This window comes from Vulpes vulpes, chromosome 13 (genome assembly GCF_048418805.1).
Source record: "Vulpes vulpes isolate BD-2025 chromosome 13, VulVul3, whole genome shotgun sequence".
NCBI classification, from domain to species: Eukaryota; Metazoa; Chordata; class Mammalia; order Carnivora; family Canidae; genus Vulpes; species Vulpes vulpes.
Genome location: NC_132792.1, coordinates 149,355,485 through 149,374,121, shown reverse-complemented (window position 1 = coordinate 149,374,121; position 18,637 = coordinate 149,355,485).

Genomic DNA, 18,637 nt, shown 5'->3' with positions numbered 1-18,637 from the left:
AAATCTCAATATTAATTTCTTCATCTGAGATAAAGAGCTCTATTTCATTAAGTTGTATATTTGTGTGTATACGGTAAAAGGTAGGGAGGAAGTTGGAATTAAATGAGATACACATGTAAAGCTCTTTACATTGTGTCCAGTATCAATTTATTACATGTACTAATATTTCTTTTTTTTTTAAATTTTATTTATTTTATTTTTTTTTTGTACTGATATTTCTTGAACAGGTACTCTGTGCCTGGTATTGTTCTGGGCACTGGGGATAAATGGGCACCTAACCCCATGAAGCTTATAGTCTAAAATTTTAAGGTAGATACATGGTAAATCATAGCTATTTTTATTGATTTTATTAAAACCTCATCTTTTACTTAGGAATTATTTTATTATATCTTTTTTCTCAGAAGAGGAAGCCTACACACACACACACACACACACATGCACACACACAAATCTTCAGAAATACATTTCAGAAATACAAAAGTCATAATTTCTTTATCTCTTTACAGGAATTTGTGAGAGAAGAAATAGAAATGGTATTGAAGAAAGTAGATCACAATGACAGAGAAATTAATTCATTAATAAACTATATGAAGGGTCAACAAAAGAAAACCACCTGGTTCTGATAATACTGGGGTAAAGAAAACCAATGAGATTAATGCAGGGCAACTGCTGTATTTTGCCATTGTTGTTTCTGTTTTGTTTTTTAGCAAAGATCCTAGATAATCCAAAAGGCTTATCAAAAGACCTAATTAGTTGGGCACAACCTTAGCATCTGAGGGCTAGGTGGTATATTCAAATCCCCTCTTCTCAGAGTGCAGCCTGGAGGAAGATTTCTACATCTGTGGGCTTCAGTATCCTTAGCTGTGAAATGGACTTTTATCAGTAAAGAGCCATTGTGAGGATTTTATGAGATAACAGATGAAGGGACTTATAAAGTATATAATGCAAGTGTTGAAGAGGAAAGATTTTTCTCTACCCTCAAGGTTCTTCTAGCTGGTCTAAGAATTAAATTGACATGAGACAGATAACAGGAACGAACCAAATTTAATTTATGCATACGAAGTCCTACAGACATGACCAAGATAGGCAGCTTTAAATAAAGAAACAATAAATTAGTGAGGAACTGACAGGATAAAGAAAACCTATGTTTGGGAACATCAACTAATAAGGAATTCTTTTTCTTTTTAAAGATTTTATGTATTTATTCATGAGAGACACAGACAGAGAGAGAGAGGCAGAGACACAAGCAGAGGGAGAAGCAGGCTCCATGCAGGGAGCCCAATGTGGGACTTGATCCCAGGTCTCCAGGATTAGGCCCTGGGCTGAAGGGGGCACTAACCTGCTGAGCCACCCGGGCTGCCCCTAATAAGGAATTCTAAACAGAATTTGGACAGAGGGTAGTAAGTTAATAAAAGTAACAAGGTTTGTTTATATAGGCTTCTTCACCCTGAATTCTCTCTGATAATAAGGATGTCTCTCTATTTCCTGATGCAGGAAAGGTACCATTCACATGGGAGATTAATTTCTTCCTTTCTGAAGACAAAGGAGTGTCAACGTGTCTGTTTTGCACTGGCTGTTTCTTAAGTAACTTTAATTCAAAATAATCAAAATGCTAATGTAGCATATTTTGGGGCAGCCTGTCCTGAGCCCCAACACAAGCATTACGGGTTTCTCTAAAATGTGCATTGATTAGGTTATCATTTCAGAAAGTTCTGTGTGTATCCAAGAGTAACTCTCCATCATTATTTAACAGTGCAATTTTTATCACATAAAAAAGCCAATTTGAATAACTCTTAAGCCAACAATTTTCCCTCACTCAAAGGTTATTCTCCCAGTAACGATTTTAGGCTACATTCTAAGGTATCATACCTATCCCCTTTATCTTGGATTTTCTCTGGTTCGCTAAGATGAGTTTAGGGTAGGCCACCATAGCATGTGATGCTTTAGCATGAGCATTATTTTGAGCCCAAAACAATCAATGCGCATAACCATGAGGGCATACCCAACACCATAGGATGTAACTGATATGAGAAATATTCTATAGGTTGTATCTAAGAGGCAAAATATTGTCCTAGAATGCTTGTAACAATGCCATTATTTTCAGAGCAGTATAGATGTAAAGATTTGCTAAAATTAGGTAAGCTGAAAGTTGGGTGTGTTGACAATATTAATTTCCAGGCTTTAAAGGAGGGTAATGTCTCTGAAGACCAGGAAATGGGCTCTGGCGTGGTCTCTGGAGAAGAGCACAGAGATTTAGCAAAGTCTACAAAATTAGGAATCAGGCTGTCCTTCAAAATTTACATAACCACTTATTTGTTTTGGGGACAGGGATGAACAAAATTGACTCAAGGTGTTTTAGAGTCAGCCTTAGAATGCCCTGAGATCTCTCATGTCCTAAGTAGATAACAGTTGTTTGTACCCATTGAAGTTTAGATCTGGAGGCTTTATGGCCTCATTCAGCCTGTGCCTTCAGGAGCATGACGGAGTTTATAAGAGTTCCCTGCTCAGTTTGATTGCCCTCTGATTAGAATCAGAGGTGACAGGCAGAGATAAATCCTTCGAGCAGATGGTAGAGAAAGTCACATGAGTGTCAATAAGAAATCTAATTCCTGATTCTCTACCTTAAGGTTAATGGTTGGCTCTGGGGAGTGACTGAGGACTGGCTGACACTGTCATTTAAGGGGGAATTGTCTCTCGAGAGAAAAACAAATTTTTTTTTTTTGAAAAACAAATTTTCTGAGAGTGATGGGGTTTAGGGAAATTGCTTCTTCAAATTTCCTTTTTTTTTTTTTTTTAAGGATTTTATTTATTCATGAGAAACAAAGAGAGGCAGAGGGAGAATCAGGCTCCACCCAGAGAGCCTGACATGGGACTTGATCCCTGGTCTCAGGGTTAGGCCCTGGGCTGAATGCAGAGCTAAACCACTGAGCCACCCAGGCTGCCCTAAATTTCTTTTTTCTTAAGCACAGTACAATTTCTCTTTCAGTGACCTGGATCTTGCAGTGTCTGTGATTGCCTGGAGGTGAATAGGGGAGAACTCGGAATGGGCCTAGCATTGCTTTCAGGGTCAGGCTTTGGCCTTTCCAAAGATTCAAGTTGCAATGCAAGAATTGCTGCTATGAGTTCTTTGTTTTTCCTGCTTTCCTGCAAGCTATTTTCCAATAATTAAGTAGCTGCCTCCATTATTATGCTTAGTGGTTGCAATGACCAACCAACCGTGTGGATTTGTTTTTTACTATCAGGGAGAAAATATCCCACTAAAGCAGAGATTAAAAGATTGCTGTGTTCCACCGTTTCTGGATTTAACAAAGTTTGCCTTTGAAAAGCTTATATAAAACATCCAACAAAGGCTTTTATGTGCTCTTCTTTCTAAGTACATAGTTCTGCCTCAGACCAATTTACTTTGAGGGGGAACACCTCTAACATTGCTCCTATACTGAGGCCTTGATACCAGCCTCTAGCTGAGCTGTTTCCTGGTCTGCACAGGAGAGCCTGGGAAAGGCTCAGGCCATCTGTTTCCTCTGTGAGGGGGTTTTCTCCAGGGACCATCTAGCTTGTCTCCTGACTGATGGGGAACAGGGCTAGGTGAGGACAAAGCACAGGCCCGGGCAGCACATTGACAAGTCCTTGAAACAGGTAGAGGGACATTCCTCTACAGACTCAACTGCCTCAATGTTCATACTTTGCTAAGGGCAGAAGGCGATCTTAGCCAACCCCTAGGAGCCTGTAAGTCTGCTTTAACATATTAAAATTCTATTAGAAATTTCCTTTGTCTTCGGGGCACCTGGGTGGCCCAGCGGATGAGTGGCTGCCTTTGTCTCAGGTCATGATCCCAGGATCCTGGGATCGAGTCCTGCATTGGGCTCCCTGCAAGGGGCCTGCTTCTCTGCCTATGTCTCTGCCTCTCTGTGTCTCTCATGAATGAATATATAAAATCCTTTAAAAAAAAAATTTCCTTTATCTCTTACCCTCCCCCCCACAAAAGATGCGTGTTGGCAATCATCCCTCCAGCACGTGGCCCACCGATATACATCTGAAGGGTCTCATTACCTCAGACAGTAATAAGTGACCTTTTCCCGATAATAGCTAGCTAGCCAAAAAAAAAAAAAAAAGTAGCTAGCTAGCCCCCTAGAGGTCCTAGAAACCTTGCTTGAAAAACTCCTTAGAGAGTACGCTATCCCCAGACCCCTCCCAACTCCCAGGTCTACAATCAGCCACTCTCACAGGCCCGGGGCAGCCTCTCTTCCTGCCCACGGGTCCTGTCCCTGTGTTTTAATAAAACCACCCTTTTTGCACCAAAGATGCCTCAAGCATTCCTTCTTGACTGTTCACTCCTGAACCCTAACATTTTCACATCACTCTCAGAGCAGAGGTAAAGAGGGTTTATAATTTAAAAGATCTGCTGCTGTCCTGGGGACATGAATTCTTTGCCCTAGGGGTCCAGGATACCTCCACAAAGGACTCAGCACAGGAATGCCTGAAACTGCCAGAGCTTTGGAAAGTAGAAGTTGAATTACAAGGCATAGGAAAGCAAGCCCCGTTGCTCTTCTGGGGCACTTTTGCCAAATCACTTCCTGACATTCAGTATTTACATAAGGAATACATTAGAACTTAAGGAAATACATTAAATTAAATACATTAGAATTTAAGGAAATTGGCTGAGGAGATGGAGCTGGATTTTGAGAAAGGGAGTTTGTTTGTTTGTTTGTTTGTTTGTTTGTTTGTTTGTTTAGACCAGGGACCCAGATCCAAAATATCTAAAGGGTCAGAGACAAGAAGTGGGGGATAAAGGAGAGTAAAGGAGGGTTTACGTCAGATTTGGTTTTTAATTTTTCTGTTCTAAGTCTGACTTTTGTTCTTTCATTTTATTGATTCCCTGAGGTTAGCTGTTAAAATTTTATTGTGTTTTCCTTTAAATTTGATCCTCTCATAAATACCAGAAGGGCAGCTGCTTGGAATGAGAGCTCTCTAAAAATTTTCCCAAAAATAGAAGATTTTCAATTCAAAAGATATATCTTTTGGCCATTAAAGAATAGGATCTCCATAAGTATATTTATTCCAATAGTGACACAAGTCTTTTCATGGGAGGTCCTGGAGCTAATTTCCCAAGTTTAAAATAAACCTTTATCATGGACACAAGAGGTGTCCCTACAGTGATTGCACACATGATCCAAAAACTTTACTCCAAAAAATAGACTAAGATAGCAAAGGCTTTTTTTGTTGCACAGGCAGCAAGGATAGTGTAGTGAAAACAGTGTCTCTAGTCTCCCATGGGAACATGAAGTACCTCTAGGCAGACACTAATCTGTGACACCAGGCAGGTACTACTGAAATGGGACTTTGCCAGAACTAACAAGCAACAAAGGCCCCTGTGTTCTGGTACCCCTTATGACAAACTCCTCTGATTGCTGACACAGCCAAAGAGCATGTCTTGGAACCCCACTCTATTCAACTGACCACTAGGTGCACCCCAGTAAGTGCACCCTACAGATGGTGAAGACCAGAGAGCGTATTTTCACCAGTCATAAAAATAAGCTTTCAGAGTGTAGAACAAGACAAAAGGAAAACCACATTTGGTTTTTTCTTGTGTACATATTAACAGCTCTAGCTAAGCTGTGGGTCTCTCAGAGGCAAATTAATATCTAGGAGAGATATGGGGCAGGGTTGGGAAATATGTGTTGTTTAACAGTATACCTTATTTCACAGAAGTTTCCATGATGATCAAGTTTTGGAATATAGGTGAGGTCCGGAACTGACGACCAAGAAAGAATTCTTGATAAATCTTTGGTGGAAAATAGTGGCTTCATTAAAGCACGGGGACAGGACCCATGGGCAGAAATAGCAGCTGCTCTGGGCCTGTGAGGAGTAGCTGATCATATACCCAAGAGTTGGAGAAGGTGAGCAAAAGGGAGATTCAAAAAGGATTTTCATATGCTAACGAGGACTTACAAGATACCGGAGGCCTTGCCATTGCCAAGTTAAAGATTGCTTTTCCTCTAGCAAGGCATTGACATTCGGAACAACTGGAAGCTTCCTGAGGAAGATCATACACATCCCACCCTGGCTGGGGATCCCTTGTGGGATTATCAGCTGTGCTTTGTCCTCTGCTAGCCCTGTTCCTCATCAATGAGGTTGCAGATGACCTACTGTCAATCTGACCCATTCCATGACCAATTTATCCTAACACAGTGTCTTTGGATTAGGTAAGCCTTCTAACAGCTCTTAAGTGCTCAACCTGTGCCCACCAGTTTTGTGGCTTTGGCTTCCAAGATGTCCCTTGGCAAGAGCCTTTACCTCTTGTGCATATTAACCCAAAACAATGTTTGTCCAGTTATTCGGTCTGGTGAGAAACATGAACTACTCCCCGGTCTGTGAGGTCAGCCCACCGGTAGGCTTATTACGGGCCAGATGCCTGCATTCTGCCCTATGGGTTTCCTCTTTATGATAAACAACACAAAAGACAAAAACAAGGAAAAACTGCCCATTCCTGGGAGGAAATGATCAGTAAAACCAAAAGGACTCTACCAAATTTACGAAAATCACTAAGCCTAAGGAACTAGTTACACAAATACTCTCTACTGCTGATCTAAACACAGAAAGAGAAACAAAAAAGAGACTCACTGATGAGGAACGGAGGACCAGCTAAGGACAAAAGACAAGCTCACGCCCTGTAACCCCCGTCCCCCAGGTGGGATGTGTATGACATTCCTCAGGCACTCTGGGCTTCCCTAAGCAGTTTTGTCAATAACCTAGCTTCCAGAAGGAAATGTAGAAATAATTAAATGTCCTTATAACCTGCAGCCCATTGACAGATACTGGAAGTGGGCAGAATTATAATGTTCCTCCAGGAAGCTTGTAATTAATTAATGTTAATGACTGGCTGGAAGGAAAAACAAGCCTGGGCAGCCGCCGTAGCTCAGTGGTTTAGCGCTGCCTTTGGCCCAGGGTCTGATCCTGGAGACCCAGGATCGAGTCCCACATCGGGCTCCCTGCATGGAGCCTGCCTCTCCCTCTGCCTGTGTCTCTGTCTCTCTCTCTCTCTCTCATGAATAAATTAAAAAAAATTCAACTGAAGAAATTTTAAGGGTCTAATGGGGGTAGGGGTTGTAACTGCAGCAGTTAGGTAGTAAGCCTTGGTTTACTGACTTGGGGTCCTAACATAAGTGATGCCATTTGGGGCAAATGGTTTTCTTTCTTTCATTGTTTTCTTTCCTTCATTTATTTGACACAAAGAAAGAGTACAAGCAAGGGGAGCAGGAGAGGGAGAAACAGACCCCAGTTCTGTGAGATCATGACCCGAGCCAAAGGCAGACACTCAACCGACTGAGCCATCCAGGCACCCCCCACTATGGTTTTCTTTTTAACAGTTCCCCTCTTTTGATCAGACTCTGGCTTACCTGAGAAATGTGATCAAAATTTAAAGCATTAGCACTACTCTCAGCCACCGCTCTGTAGTTCTTGCAGTTTGTTTCCCTTTGTATGGTATCCACAAGTCGTGATGATTTTGCTTAACTTCTGTAATACTTATGGGTTACAACTTTAGGTTCACAATTTTACAGTCATTTGTTCTCTTTATTTCTTCTTTCTGATGTCCCAGTCTTAGGAAGATCATTTGCCTTGTGGTTAGGATTGGTCGATGTGCTGCCCTCGGCTTGTGCTTTGTCCTCAGCTAGCCCTGTTACCCATCATTTCCCCCCTGAACAATTTTGACCTTTACATCTTTAAAATTGTTGACGGTGAAAAAAATAAAAATAATAAAATTGTTGACGGTGGAAGGTCTTATCTTCTGTAACTTCTTCCTGCTGAGTCGGGGCATAGAGATGTCCCTACCTATGGTTAATATTGGTCAGTTGGGGAAGGTATGGAGGACTTATAAAAAAAGAGAAGGCAGCTGAATCCAATGAGAACAACATATGAACCTCCTTGGGAAGATAGGATCATCTGTCAGCAGGAAGTCATGGCAGTGAAGGAGTCTTCACAGTAGGCAGAGAGGCACCAGGATTAACAAAGCAAGGTCAATGTTACAATGGGAAAGTGAAGCTCTTTGACAGTTGACCTTTGATAATTCTCCTCTAGTCCAGGAGTTTAAAGCAATCACTAAAGGAAAGAGATTATTTAAAGCACCATTTTGAGTATTTATGGTAGATAGAAGCCCAGAAATATTTTTATGGTAATCTGGAATGTATACACAGCATTCCGTTTTTTATGATAGTGTAAAATCTACCTTGTGCCACAGTTAAAACATCTAATGCCATTCTATTTTGTAAACCTGCTTCATGCATTTGTATGACTTTAGTATTTAATAGAGAAATTCTACATTGAGTGTCATTTAGGGCTTTGACCATGTGCTTAATAAGAGGTTCCATGTTCCAAACGACATCCTCTGGTCTCAAAGAGGGAACAAAGATGGATTCTAGGTAGTCATAACAATGAAACAAAACGTGTCCACTGTTGTTTTAAATTTGGATGGTTGGCTGGGTTGGTAATGGTAATGATGCATGAGTGTATCCAGGCAAAGCCCCGGAGTACAGTGGCCTGTCCAGACATGGCCTATTGAAACCAAAGGCCATGAATTAGAGTAGCATAGCCATTAGGTCACATTAGAAGACAGTCATACAAAAAAAAAAAAAAAAAAGACAGTCATACAATTTTGGGCATCCCTTAATTGTATCATCCAATCCAATCATAAAGAAAGTAGGGGGGAATGCCTGTGTGGCTCAATGGTTTAGCGCCTGCCTTTGGCCGGGGGCATGATCCTGGAGTCCCAGGATCGAGTCCCACATGTGGCTCCCTACATGGAGCCTGCTTCTCCCTCTGCCTGTGTCTCTGCCTCTCTCTCTGTGTGTCTCTCATGAATAAATAAAAATTAAAAATCTGAAAAAAAAAGAAAGAAAGAAAGTAGGGTCATCCATTATCTCCATAAAGTCCATAGTTAACCCTAGAGTGGGGTATGTTCTAGTTTTTAGGGAACTGATTGTCATCCCAGCCACAGAGAATTGGTTAGAGTGCTAGCTGGGTTATACAACTGTTGGAAAATCAATCCCATTTTTTTAAGCTGTTTAAATAATCATATGTCCATGGAGTCCTGTTATCCCCACAGAATAACAAGAAGATTGCCTATACATGAGCTATTGAGGCAATTTCTCTGAGGTTTACCTCAAGTTGTCTAGGTTTGGTAAACACTTAAGACAATCAGAACTAGAACTTTACATTTGCAAAGCTGTGCTATTGAAAACAAGTTTTCTAAAATAATCCTCATATCCAGAGATAGTCAAGTTGATTTGTTTGCTAAACAAGTCCAATTTTAACAAACTTGGCCTAATTATTTACATAAGTTCAGCAAGAATGATGATTGATCATATATATCTTTTAGAATCTGCTTTGCTGGGACTTTTTTTTTTTTTAAGATTTTATTTATTTATTCATGACAGACACAGAGAGAGAGAGAGAGAGAGAGAGAGAGAGAGAGGCAGAGACACAGGCAGAGGGAGAAGCAGGCTCCATGCAGGGAGCCTGACGTGGGAACTGCTGCACCACTGGGGCTGCCCTTGCTGGGACTTTTTATAAGGAATCTCTAGGTTAAACTTTTAGTAGCCCCTCCAGGCCAGAAGCCAAGCCAAGTACTTGCCATCAGACATGCCTATAATACCTGTAGACTTGGGCAGATTCCTCTTCAAGGTCCCCAAAGTATCCTAAGGTTCCTGCACTTAAGGTTTACTCAACTCCGTTAGCAAAGTATGAAGGTACATTTCCAAGTGGCTTATGACTCCAGGTTTCATAAAGTCAACCTTAGTTTTTTAAAGCTGTTTGGTCATATATGAGTCTATGTGTGTCTCTCAAATATGACATTCCAGTCAAAGCCTTGGTAAAATAACCAAGATTTCCGATGGTGTCTTATTACAAGAACAGATTCTTATTGAACTTATGCAAATGACTATGATCGCCTTGGAAGAAAGAAAGAACACTTACTGAGAATTTCAGAATTCAGAGAATGAATTTCAGAGGATGCAAGTAAAGAGAAAATTTAATGCTTTAATTTGTTTACAAATGAATACTTTATTACATTTCTGTAAATCAGATATCTTAAGAGAAAGTTTGTTTTGTTTTGTTTTGTTTTATTAAGAGAAAGTTTTAACCTGGGACAGCAAACACTAGAGAATCAGTAGTGTTTCAAATAATGGTCACAAAACTATAATCATCCTTTTGGTTTTAGTCCCATGTTACTATTCTTGTTTAACTTGAATGCAGTTTAATTCTAGAAATTCTTACCCATTTCAGTTTTAGGATTTTAAAGACATTGAATACCTGTATTTGTCCTAAAGATCTTTTATGAATCTCCTTAAAGATGAAACTCATTTTGCAAAAGAATAAGAACAATTATAAATCACAAAACTTAGAAATGGGCATGGTTATCATCGGATATGAGTTCATTATGATGCAATTGATAAGGAAACTCAAGTTATTTCTGTGACACATAACATTTCTATGATCAAAATTGTGGAGGCTGAGAAAAATTAAGGCCATTCCACCTCAAGTTTAGCATTAGCACAAGTACAGCCATCTTAGGCCCCTGTGAATAAGAACTGAACTTTACAGGAAAAACTGCAGAATGTCCTCGGCAGGGGATCCCATATCAGAAAGACAACAGAGCTCAGAATTGCCCTCAGCAGAGAATCCCATATCAGATCTTAAGAAACTCCCCCACCCTTTCCCCCATATTGGAAAAAAAAAAAAAAAATTCCTCCACCCCTTCTGAAAATCCCCTAGACCAGCCCATAAAAAACCCAGCTGTAACCCACTTCAGGGTCCAAGTTCCTGCTCCGCTGTGTCAGGTATACTTGGACCCAAGCTCGAGCTTGTAAATAAACCCTCGTGTACTTGCATCGGTGTCGGCTCCTTGGTGGTTTCTCGGATTCGCAATCTGGGGCACAACAAAAATATCAAGTGATGACCTTATATTCAAATATACTAAAAGTTTAGGAATTGTGTATCTCTAGAATACTTATAGCATTTACCCAGATGTAACCTAAGGATTATTATTTGCTTAACAGTATTTTCTGAGAACTTAATATACCAAATAAAAGGCCTAAGGAGTCAAAAAGACTCTATATACAATTTAAATCTTGGGAAGTTTGTTAAAACATTAGAAAGTTTTATTTACTTATTTATTTACTTTTAAATATTTTATTTATTTATTCATGAGAGACACAGAGAGAGAGAGGCAGAGACACAGGCAGAGGGAGAAGCAGGCTCCATGCAGGGAGCCCGACTTGGGACTTGATCCTGGGTCTCCAGGATCACGCCCTGGGCGGAAGGCAGGCACTAAACTGCTGAACCACCCAGAGATCCCAATAGGGAATACATTTTCTTATTAAGAGCAGACCAACAATTCAAGAAAGCTTGACTTTTCAAACCAAGAGAAAGCAGACTTTTAATCTTACACCTGTATACCTTTAAAATTAATTAATTTCAATCAGTCCATCCTGACCACAGCTAAAATTCCTTTCCAAAGATTTCCCTTCACAAACCTTCTACAACTTTCCTTTGTATGCAGATTTTGCCCCAAGCCATTTCTTCTCAAACAAGTCTTATTTGGGACAAAATTTCCTTCCTTTATCTTTAACAAAAATACATTCCCATTCTTATATCTTTCTTACACATCTCCAACCTTTCTACATAGTTGTTTCCCTTATCCTCCATCAGTCTTATTTACGTTTAGCAGAATTTTTTAGTCTTAGAAACCTTAGTCTCCAGTAAAAACTAAGTAGTAACCAATAGTGAAATGTTATACCAAAACTCTTTAGATGGCAAATTTATGGATCTATGAAGCGCAAAGCATGTTTACCAACAGACTCAAATATCCTTAGTCTCTCTGCAAAAAGAAGTCAAAAGCACAAACCTACATCCAGTAATCAATGCTTTAGCACTTTATCCTATTTGGAAAAGACCTAGATATCCAATGAATTGAATCTCAATTACTATCCAAGCAAATAAAGTTGTAGGTCACCAAAAACTTTGAAAGCTATCTTAACAATTACCTATGAAATTTTGAGACAATTAACCATCATTTCAAGTTATCTTTTTGCTAACAAATTGCAACAGAGATAACATGAGCTTATTTGACCTTTAGCAAACCTTGATAGAATAAAATTTCATATCTATCTTAAATCAACAAACTTTAGTTCAAATACTGAATACGTTTGACCTGGGTTCACTTTTTTTTTTTTTTTTTAAGATTTTATTTATTTATTCATGAGAGACACAGAAAGAGAGGCAGAGACATAGGTAGAGGGAGGAGAAGCAGGCTCCATGCAAGGAGCCTGATGTGGGACTTGATCCTGGGAATCTGGGATCAGGCCCTGAGCCAAAGGCAGAGGCCCAACTGCTGAGCCACCCAGGCATCGCAACCTGGGTCCACTCTTAAAAATCACTTTGTTCTCCATTGCTAATTTTTACCTGAGACGCTAGTGGGGAAATCCGGAATGGACAGTGTTAAGTCTAGGGGGTGCTCTTTGCTGTTTGAGAGCTAGAGTAGTGGCCAATGACACCAAGGATGGTATAGAAGCCAGTTATGCAGGCTGCACTCAAGGTGGTGCAGAAACAGGAGGAGGGGGAAGCAGAAGAGGTGAAGTGCTGCCAGAAGGCAAAGAAAGGTTTCCGGGTTGTAGAGCTCATCAGCCTCAACAAAGGAGCAGATGGCATGTTTTCCTGCCAACAAGGGGGAACACACATTCCAAGTTGGGCTAGGGAAAACAAGGAATTTCCCTGAAACAAAGAGAGTTTCCGCAACTGCTTGGGAATATTCCTTGAAGTCCCTGTCCTAAAGTAGACTAACCACAGTTGACTCCAATTATAGCCATTAACCAGGAAATGAGTGAGGGAGGAGCCCCCACCACTATTAGGAGGAACAGTGAGAGAGTAAGAGTCAGAGTCCTCTTCGACTGGGATGGCCTGTGTTTCCTCCAGCACCCTGGATTTGCTCGGAGGAGGCCTATGTAGATCATTATTATCCAATGTCAGGAGGGATTTTACTAGCCAACACATTTGGGCCATTTGCCCTATTTCCTGCAGAGCAGATCTAACAGATGGATCCCACTGAGGCCATGAAGTGTTAGAGGAGTTCAGTTCTTTCCTAAGTTCTGCAATCCAAATTGTCTCCAGTGGGTTAAAAGGCACCCTAAAGGAGAGTCCATGGGGACTGAAAAGAGAAGATCTTGGTGGCAAAGCTACCCAAGGCATCCCCTGAACAAAACTACTATGACCATCACAGTTGTTAAAGGCTCCTGTAGGAGGGAGACCTGCCCTCCCCACCCCCACATCCCCATCGCATACTAGGCTAGGATGGGTGCCAGCATATGGACCAAAATACTGTGCCTTATAGGTCATGCCTTATTTTACCTTGCTTGATGGCAAATCCACCATTTTTAATTTTTTTTTTTTATTTTTTAGAGATTTTATTTATTTATTCATGAGAGACACACACAGAGAGAGGCAGAGACAGAGGCAGAGGGAGAAGCAGGCTCCCTTCAGGGAGCCTGATGTGGGATTCGATCCCTGGTCTCCAGGATCACACCCTGGGCTGAAGGCGATGCTAAACCACTGAGCTACCCAGGCTGCCCAAAACCGGTCATTTTTAACCATGAAGAACACTAGAAAAAATTTACAAGGGGAAATTACCCAATTCTGTAGCTTAATTAGTTAGTAGAGGACATTGACAGAAAACAGGAAAGATAGAAATTCATCATGGTCTAAGCAACATTCTAGCACATGTAGTCTTTACAGCCAAGTTCCCTAGGAAACGGCCCCCAGTTGGGTTTACTTCTTTTTTGGGGGGGGGGATTACTTCAATCCTCTACTGGTTACTGCCCCCTCCCAGTGGAGGTCTCGCGACCAGAAGTGGCTAAACCAGGGATGTGGAGGGGATCACGTTAGGCCAATGAGGAGGAAGCTTCACACAGAGTCTTAAAACTGGCAGCTATCCTGGTGACTTAGGTGGCTGTCCCATGGCCAAGACAGACAACTTTATATAAGGACTGGAATGAAGAGAAGGTATCAAGTTTCTGGATCTTAATACCATACCAACCAGGGTACTGACTTACAGTCAAAAGGGAGGGTTTCTCCTCCCTGTAGAGTAGCCCTGGGTTAGAGGATTGCAGCCTGAACTATCAGCATCAAAGTGTTCCAGTAAGACCATACTCCTTGAAGGGCCCTTGGAAAGAGAGTAAAAGGGAGAGAAAGTACTCTCCAACTTTGTACCAAAGCTCAGAGTCCAGATGTGAAGACTCAAAGCCCCATATTCAGGCGCCAAATGATGAAGTTTTGGAATATAGGTGAGGTTTGGTGGGGTGAGGTCTGGAGCCCACAATCAAGAAACAATTCTTGGTGCTAAAGGTGGTTTTATCAAAGCCCGGGGACAGGGCCCATGGGCAGGAAGAGCTGCTGCCCTGGGCTTGTGAGGGGTGGCTGATCATACACCTGGGAGTGGGGGGGGGGGGGGTCTGGGGATAGCGCACTCTAAGGAATTTTGCAAGCAAGGTTTCCAGGACCTTGAGGGGCCTAGCTATTGTTGGGAAAACATCACTTATTACCGTCTAATAAAACCTTGGTCACGAGACCCTTCAGATGTGTATCGGTGGGCCATGTGCTTGGGGGATGATTGCCAACACGAATCTTGGGGGGAGTTAAAAATAAAGGAAATTTCTAAAGGAATTTTTATATATTAAAGTAGTCTTGGGACTCCTGGGTGGCTCAGCAGTTGAGTGTCTGCCTTTGGCTCAGGGCGTGATCCCAGATCCTGGGATCGGGCTCCCTGCATGGAGCCTGCTTCTCCCTCTGCCTGTGTCTCTGTGTCTCTCATGAATAAATAAATAAAATCTTTAAAAAAATAATAAAATAAAAAATAAAGTAGACTTACAGCCTTCTAGGGGTTGGGCTAAGATCGCCTTTCGCTCTCAGCAAAGTATGAACATTGAGGCAGTTGAGTCTGTAGAGGAATGTCCCTCTGCCTGTTTCAAGGACTTGTCAGTGTGCTGCCTGGGCTTGTGCTTTGTCCTCAGCTAGCCCTGTTCCCCATCAAGGAATGCTTGGTAAAGTCCCTTTCGATGGGGTTCAAGAGCTAACTTTCCTTGATAACATTTTCAGATTACCTAAGTGTCAGGTTCTAAACTGTGACCCACAGAATCCTTTCAATTGGAATCCAGGGAGGCTTCTTTAATCTGTGGATGACAGGCATTAGCGACTTAACAGTAGCTGGATATTGTAGCACAAGACTACAACGGTCAAGAGAAAGTAGTATACTGCTAGAATTTTAAGAAGTTGTAAGGCTTTTGTTAAGGCTCATGTGATTTGCCCAGTGAACTGGGTGCCCCAATCACTAGAGATCATAGAAGGTGTGCCCCAAATGGGAAGTACATTTTTAAACACATTTTTTTTTCCATTGTAAAGGCAGCAGACTTGCTGTGGGGAATGGCTTCAACCCATCTAGAAAAACATACAAACAGGAACAGGGACATATTGACAGCCCATATCAAGTGGTAGTTGATGAAGTCCAGCTGTAGGTGTTCATAGGGTCCAAAGGGAAGAGGTCTACGGTCTCTGGAAACAAAAACAATTTTTTTAGCATTATGGACCTGACAAGTCAGACATTGCTTATGGTCTGTCCTTGCAATATTATAAAAGTCCTCCCACCAATGTCTATTTATAATTTGAGTCATCTTAAATGCCTTAATGTGGGTAAAAAAATGCAAAAATCAAAAAATGAGATTTGCCAGGGAGCTGGGAAAAACCAAGCAGTTGTCCTGGTTTTCCCATAGCCCTGATTGTTTAATTTATAGCCATTGTTCAATTTCTCAGATTCAGGAGCAGACTGTTGCTATGTTACAAGGATATCAGGATGACAAAAGTCTGGTAATGAGGGGCCACTGTTTGTAGAGGCAGAATGGACTTGTCACATGTGCCCAAATCTTACAAATACAACATAAAGAAAATTTAGTATTACTTCTTATTTGGCAAATAATTTAACATATCAAATGAGCCTACTTGGTTTAGCAAATCTTTTGGAATGTTCCAGGTCAAAAAAACTTAAGCAGGTACACCTGGTGGCTCAAATGGTTGAGCATCTGCCTTTGTCTCAGGTCATGATCTCTGAGTCCTGGGATCTATTCCCACATCAGGCTCCATGTGGGGATCCTGCATCTCCCTCTACCTGTCTCCGCCTCTCTCTATATATCTCTCATGAATAAATAAATTAAACAAAACAAAACTTAAGCAGATTAAAAGTCTTAAAAAAAAAAAAAAGCAAGCAAACTTTTGTTCTTGTAACAGACAGAAAGCCAAATTTTAATTTTAGAGACACCTGGGTGGCTCAGCGGTTGAGCATCTGCTTTTGGCTCAGAGTATGATCCTGGAGTTCCAGGATCGAGTCGCACATCAGGTTTTCTGCATGGAGCCTGCTTCTTCCTCTGCCTATGTCTTTGCCTCTCTCTGTGTGTGCGTCTTTCATGAATAAATAAATAAAATCTTTAAAAAAAAAAACCATAGATTTTAATTTTATACCAAATTACTTTTGACAGTAAAAGTAAAATCTTAGTCTCGACCACCCATAAAATTCCTTTCCAAGGGGCTCCCTGCATGGCTCAGAGGTTTAGCACCTGCCTTTGGTCCAGGGAGTGATCCTGAAGTCCTGGGATTGAGTTCCACATCAGGCTTTAAAAAAGAAAAAATTCTTTTTTCACAAATCTTTTGCAATTTTCTTTTTTACATTTGGATTTTGTCCTGAGGTTTCCATTTTTTTTTTTAAGGATTTTATTTATGGGGGCAGCCCCGTGGCTCAGTGGTTTAGCGCTGCCTTTGGTCCGGGGCCTGATCCTGGAGACCCAGGATCGAATCCCACATCGGGTTCCCTGCATGGAGCCTGCTTTTCCCTCTGCCTGTGTCTCTGCCTCTCTCTCTGTGTCTCTCATGAATAAATAAATAAAAATCTTAAAAAAAAAAAAGGATTTTATTTATTCATGAGAGACACAGAGAGACAGGCAGAGACATAGGCAGAGGGAGAAGCGGGCTCCCAGGGGAGCTTGATGCAAGACTGGATCCCATGACCCCAGGATCAGGACCTGGGCTGAAGGCAGATGCTCAACCACTGAGCCACCCAGGTGCCCCTGAGGTTTCCAATTTTATTTATTTATTTATTTTTTACTTTTTAAAGATTTTATTTATTCATGAGAGACAGAAAGAGAGAGAGGGGCAGAGACACAGGCAGAGGGAGAAGCAGGCTCCATGCAGGGACCCTGATGTGGGACTTGATCCTGGGTCTCCAGGATCAGACCCCGGGCTGAAGGCGGCTCTAAACCACTGAGCCACCTGAGATGCCCTCTTTTTTACATTTTATAACAGAGATTACATCAATTTATTTGACTTTTAGTAAACCCAGGCAGAATTAAAGTTGTTTTTTTTTTTTTTAAGATTTTATTCACTTATTCATGAGAGACACAGACATAGCGAGAAGCAGGCTCCCTTCAAGGACTCTGGGATCTCTGAAGGCAGATGCTCAACCACTGAGCCACCCAGGTGTCCCCAAAATTAAAGTTTTAATTTTAATGCTGATACCTCTAACGACACATCTATTTCAGTTAAATCAACAAACCAAACCAGTATTTTCCCAGATTACGAGAACTTGGAAAAAATTCATTTGGGTTAGTTTTTATCTGAGAGTTTTAGGATGTCCAGTCCTTATAAGTGCTGGCCTTTAAACCAAAAAAACAGAGTTTTGGGGGGGCAAATTAACTTTGGAGTACTACCCGGAAGTAGAGCAATATGTCACATTTAGTATATACATGCAGAGAGACGTACACACTGACAGATGCAAAGACCCTGCAGTGGAGGGTCTTTGTGGAGAAGATTTTTTCAGATTTCTATGTTCTCTGGAATTAATCTTTTTTTTTTTTTTTCTGGAATTAATCTTAAGGAGACTGCAAGAGTTTGGACACAAGAGACCTTTCAGCAGTTTGTATGTGAAAAAGGCCTCTTTCCCTTTTTGCTCCTTCAGTCCCAGGTAATTGTGAGCTGTATTTATATTTTATTTTGTTTTTTTTTTTAAGATTGTATTTATTTATTCATGAGAGACAGAGAGAAAGGCAGAGACACAGGCAGAGGGAGAAGCAGGCTCCACACAGCGAGCCCGATGTGGGACTCGATCCCGGGTCCCCAGGATCATACCCTGGGCTGAAGGTGGTGCTAAACCTGCTAAACCCCTGAGTCACCTGGGCTGCCCCTGTATTTATTTATTTATTTATTTATTTATTTAATTTTTATTTATTTATGATAGTCACACAGAGAGAGAGGGGGGCAGAGACACCGACAGAGGGAGGAGCAGGCTCCATGCACTGGGAGCCCGACGTGGGATTCGATCCCCGGTCTCCAGGATCGTGCCCTGGGCCAAAGGCAGGCGCCAAACCGCTGCGCCACCCAGGGATCCCTGCCCCTGTATTTATATTTTAAATACATCATAAGATGTATAACTCTCAGGGACAGAGGAAGAATGCCAGTTTTGTTTTGCTTTTAAGAATTTTTTTTTTTGACAGAGAGAGAGAAAGCACAAGCAGGGGGAGCAGCAGAGGGAGAAGAAGGCTTCCTGTGGAGC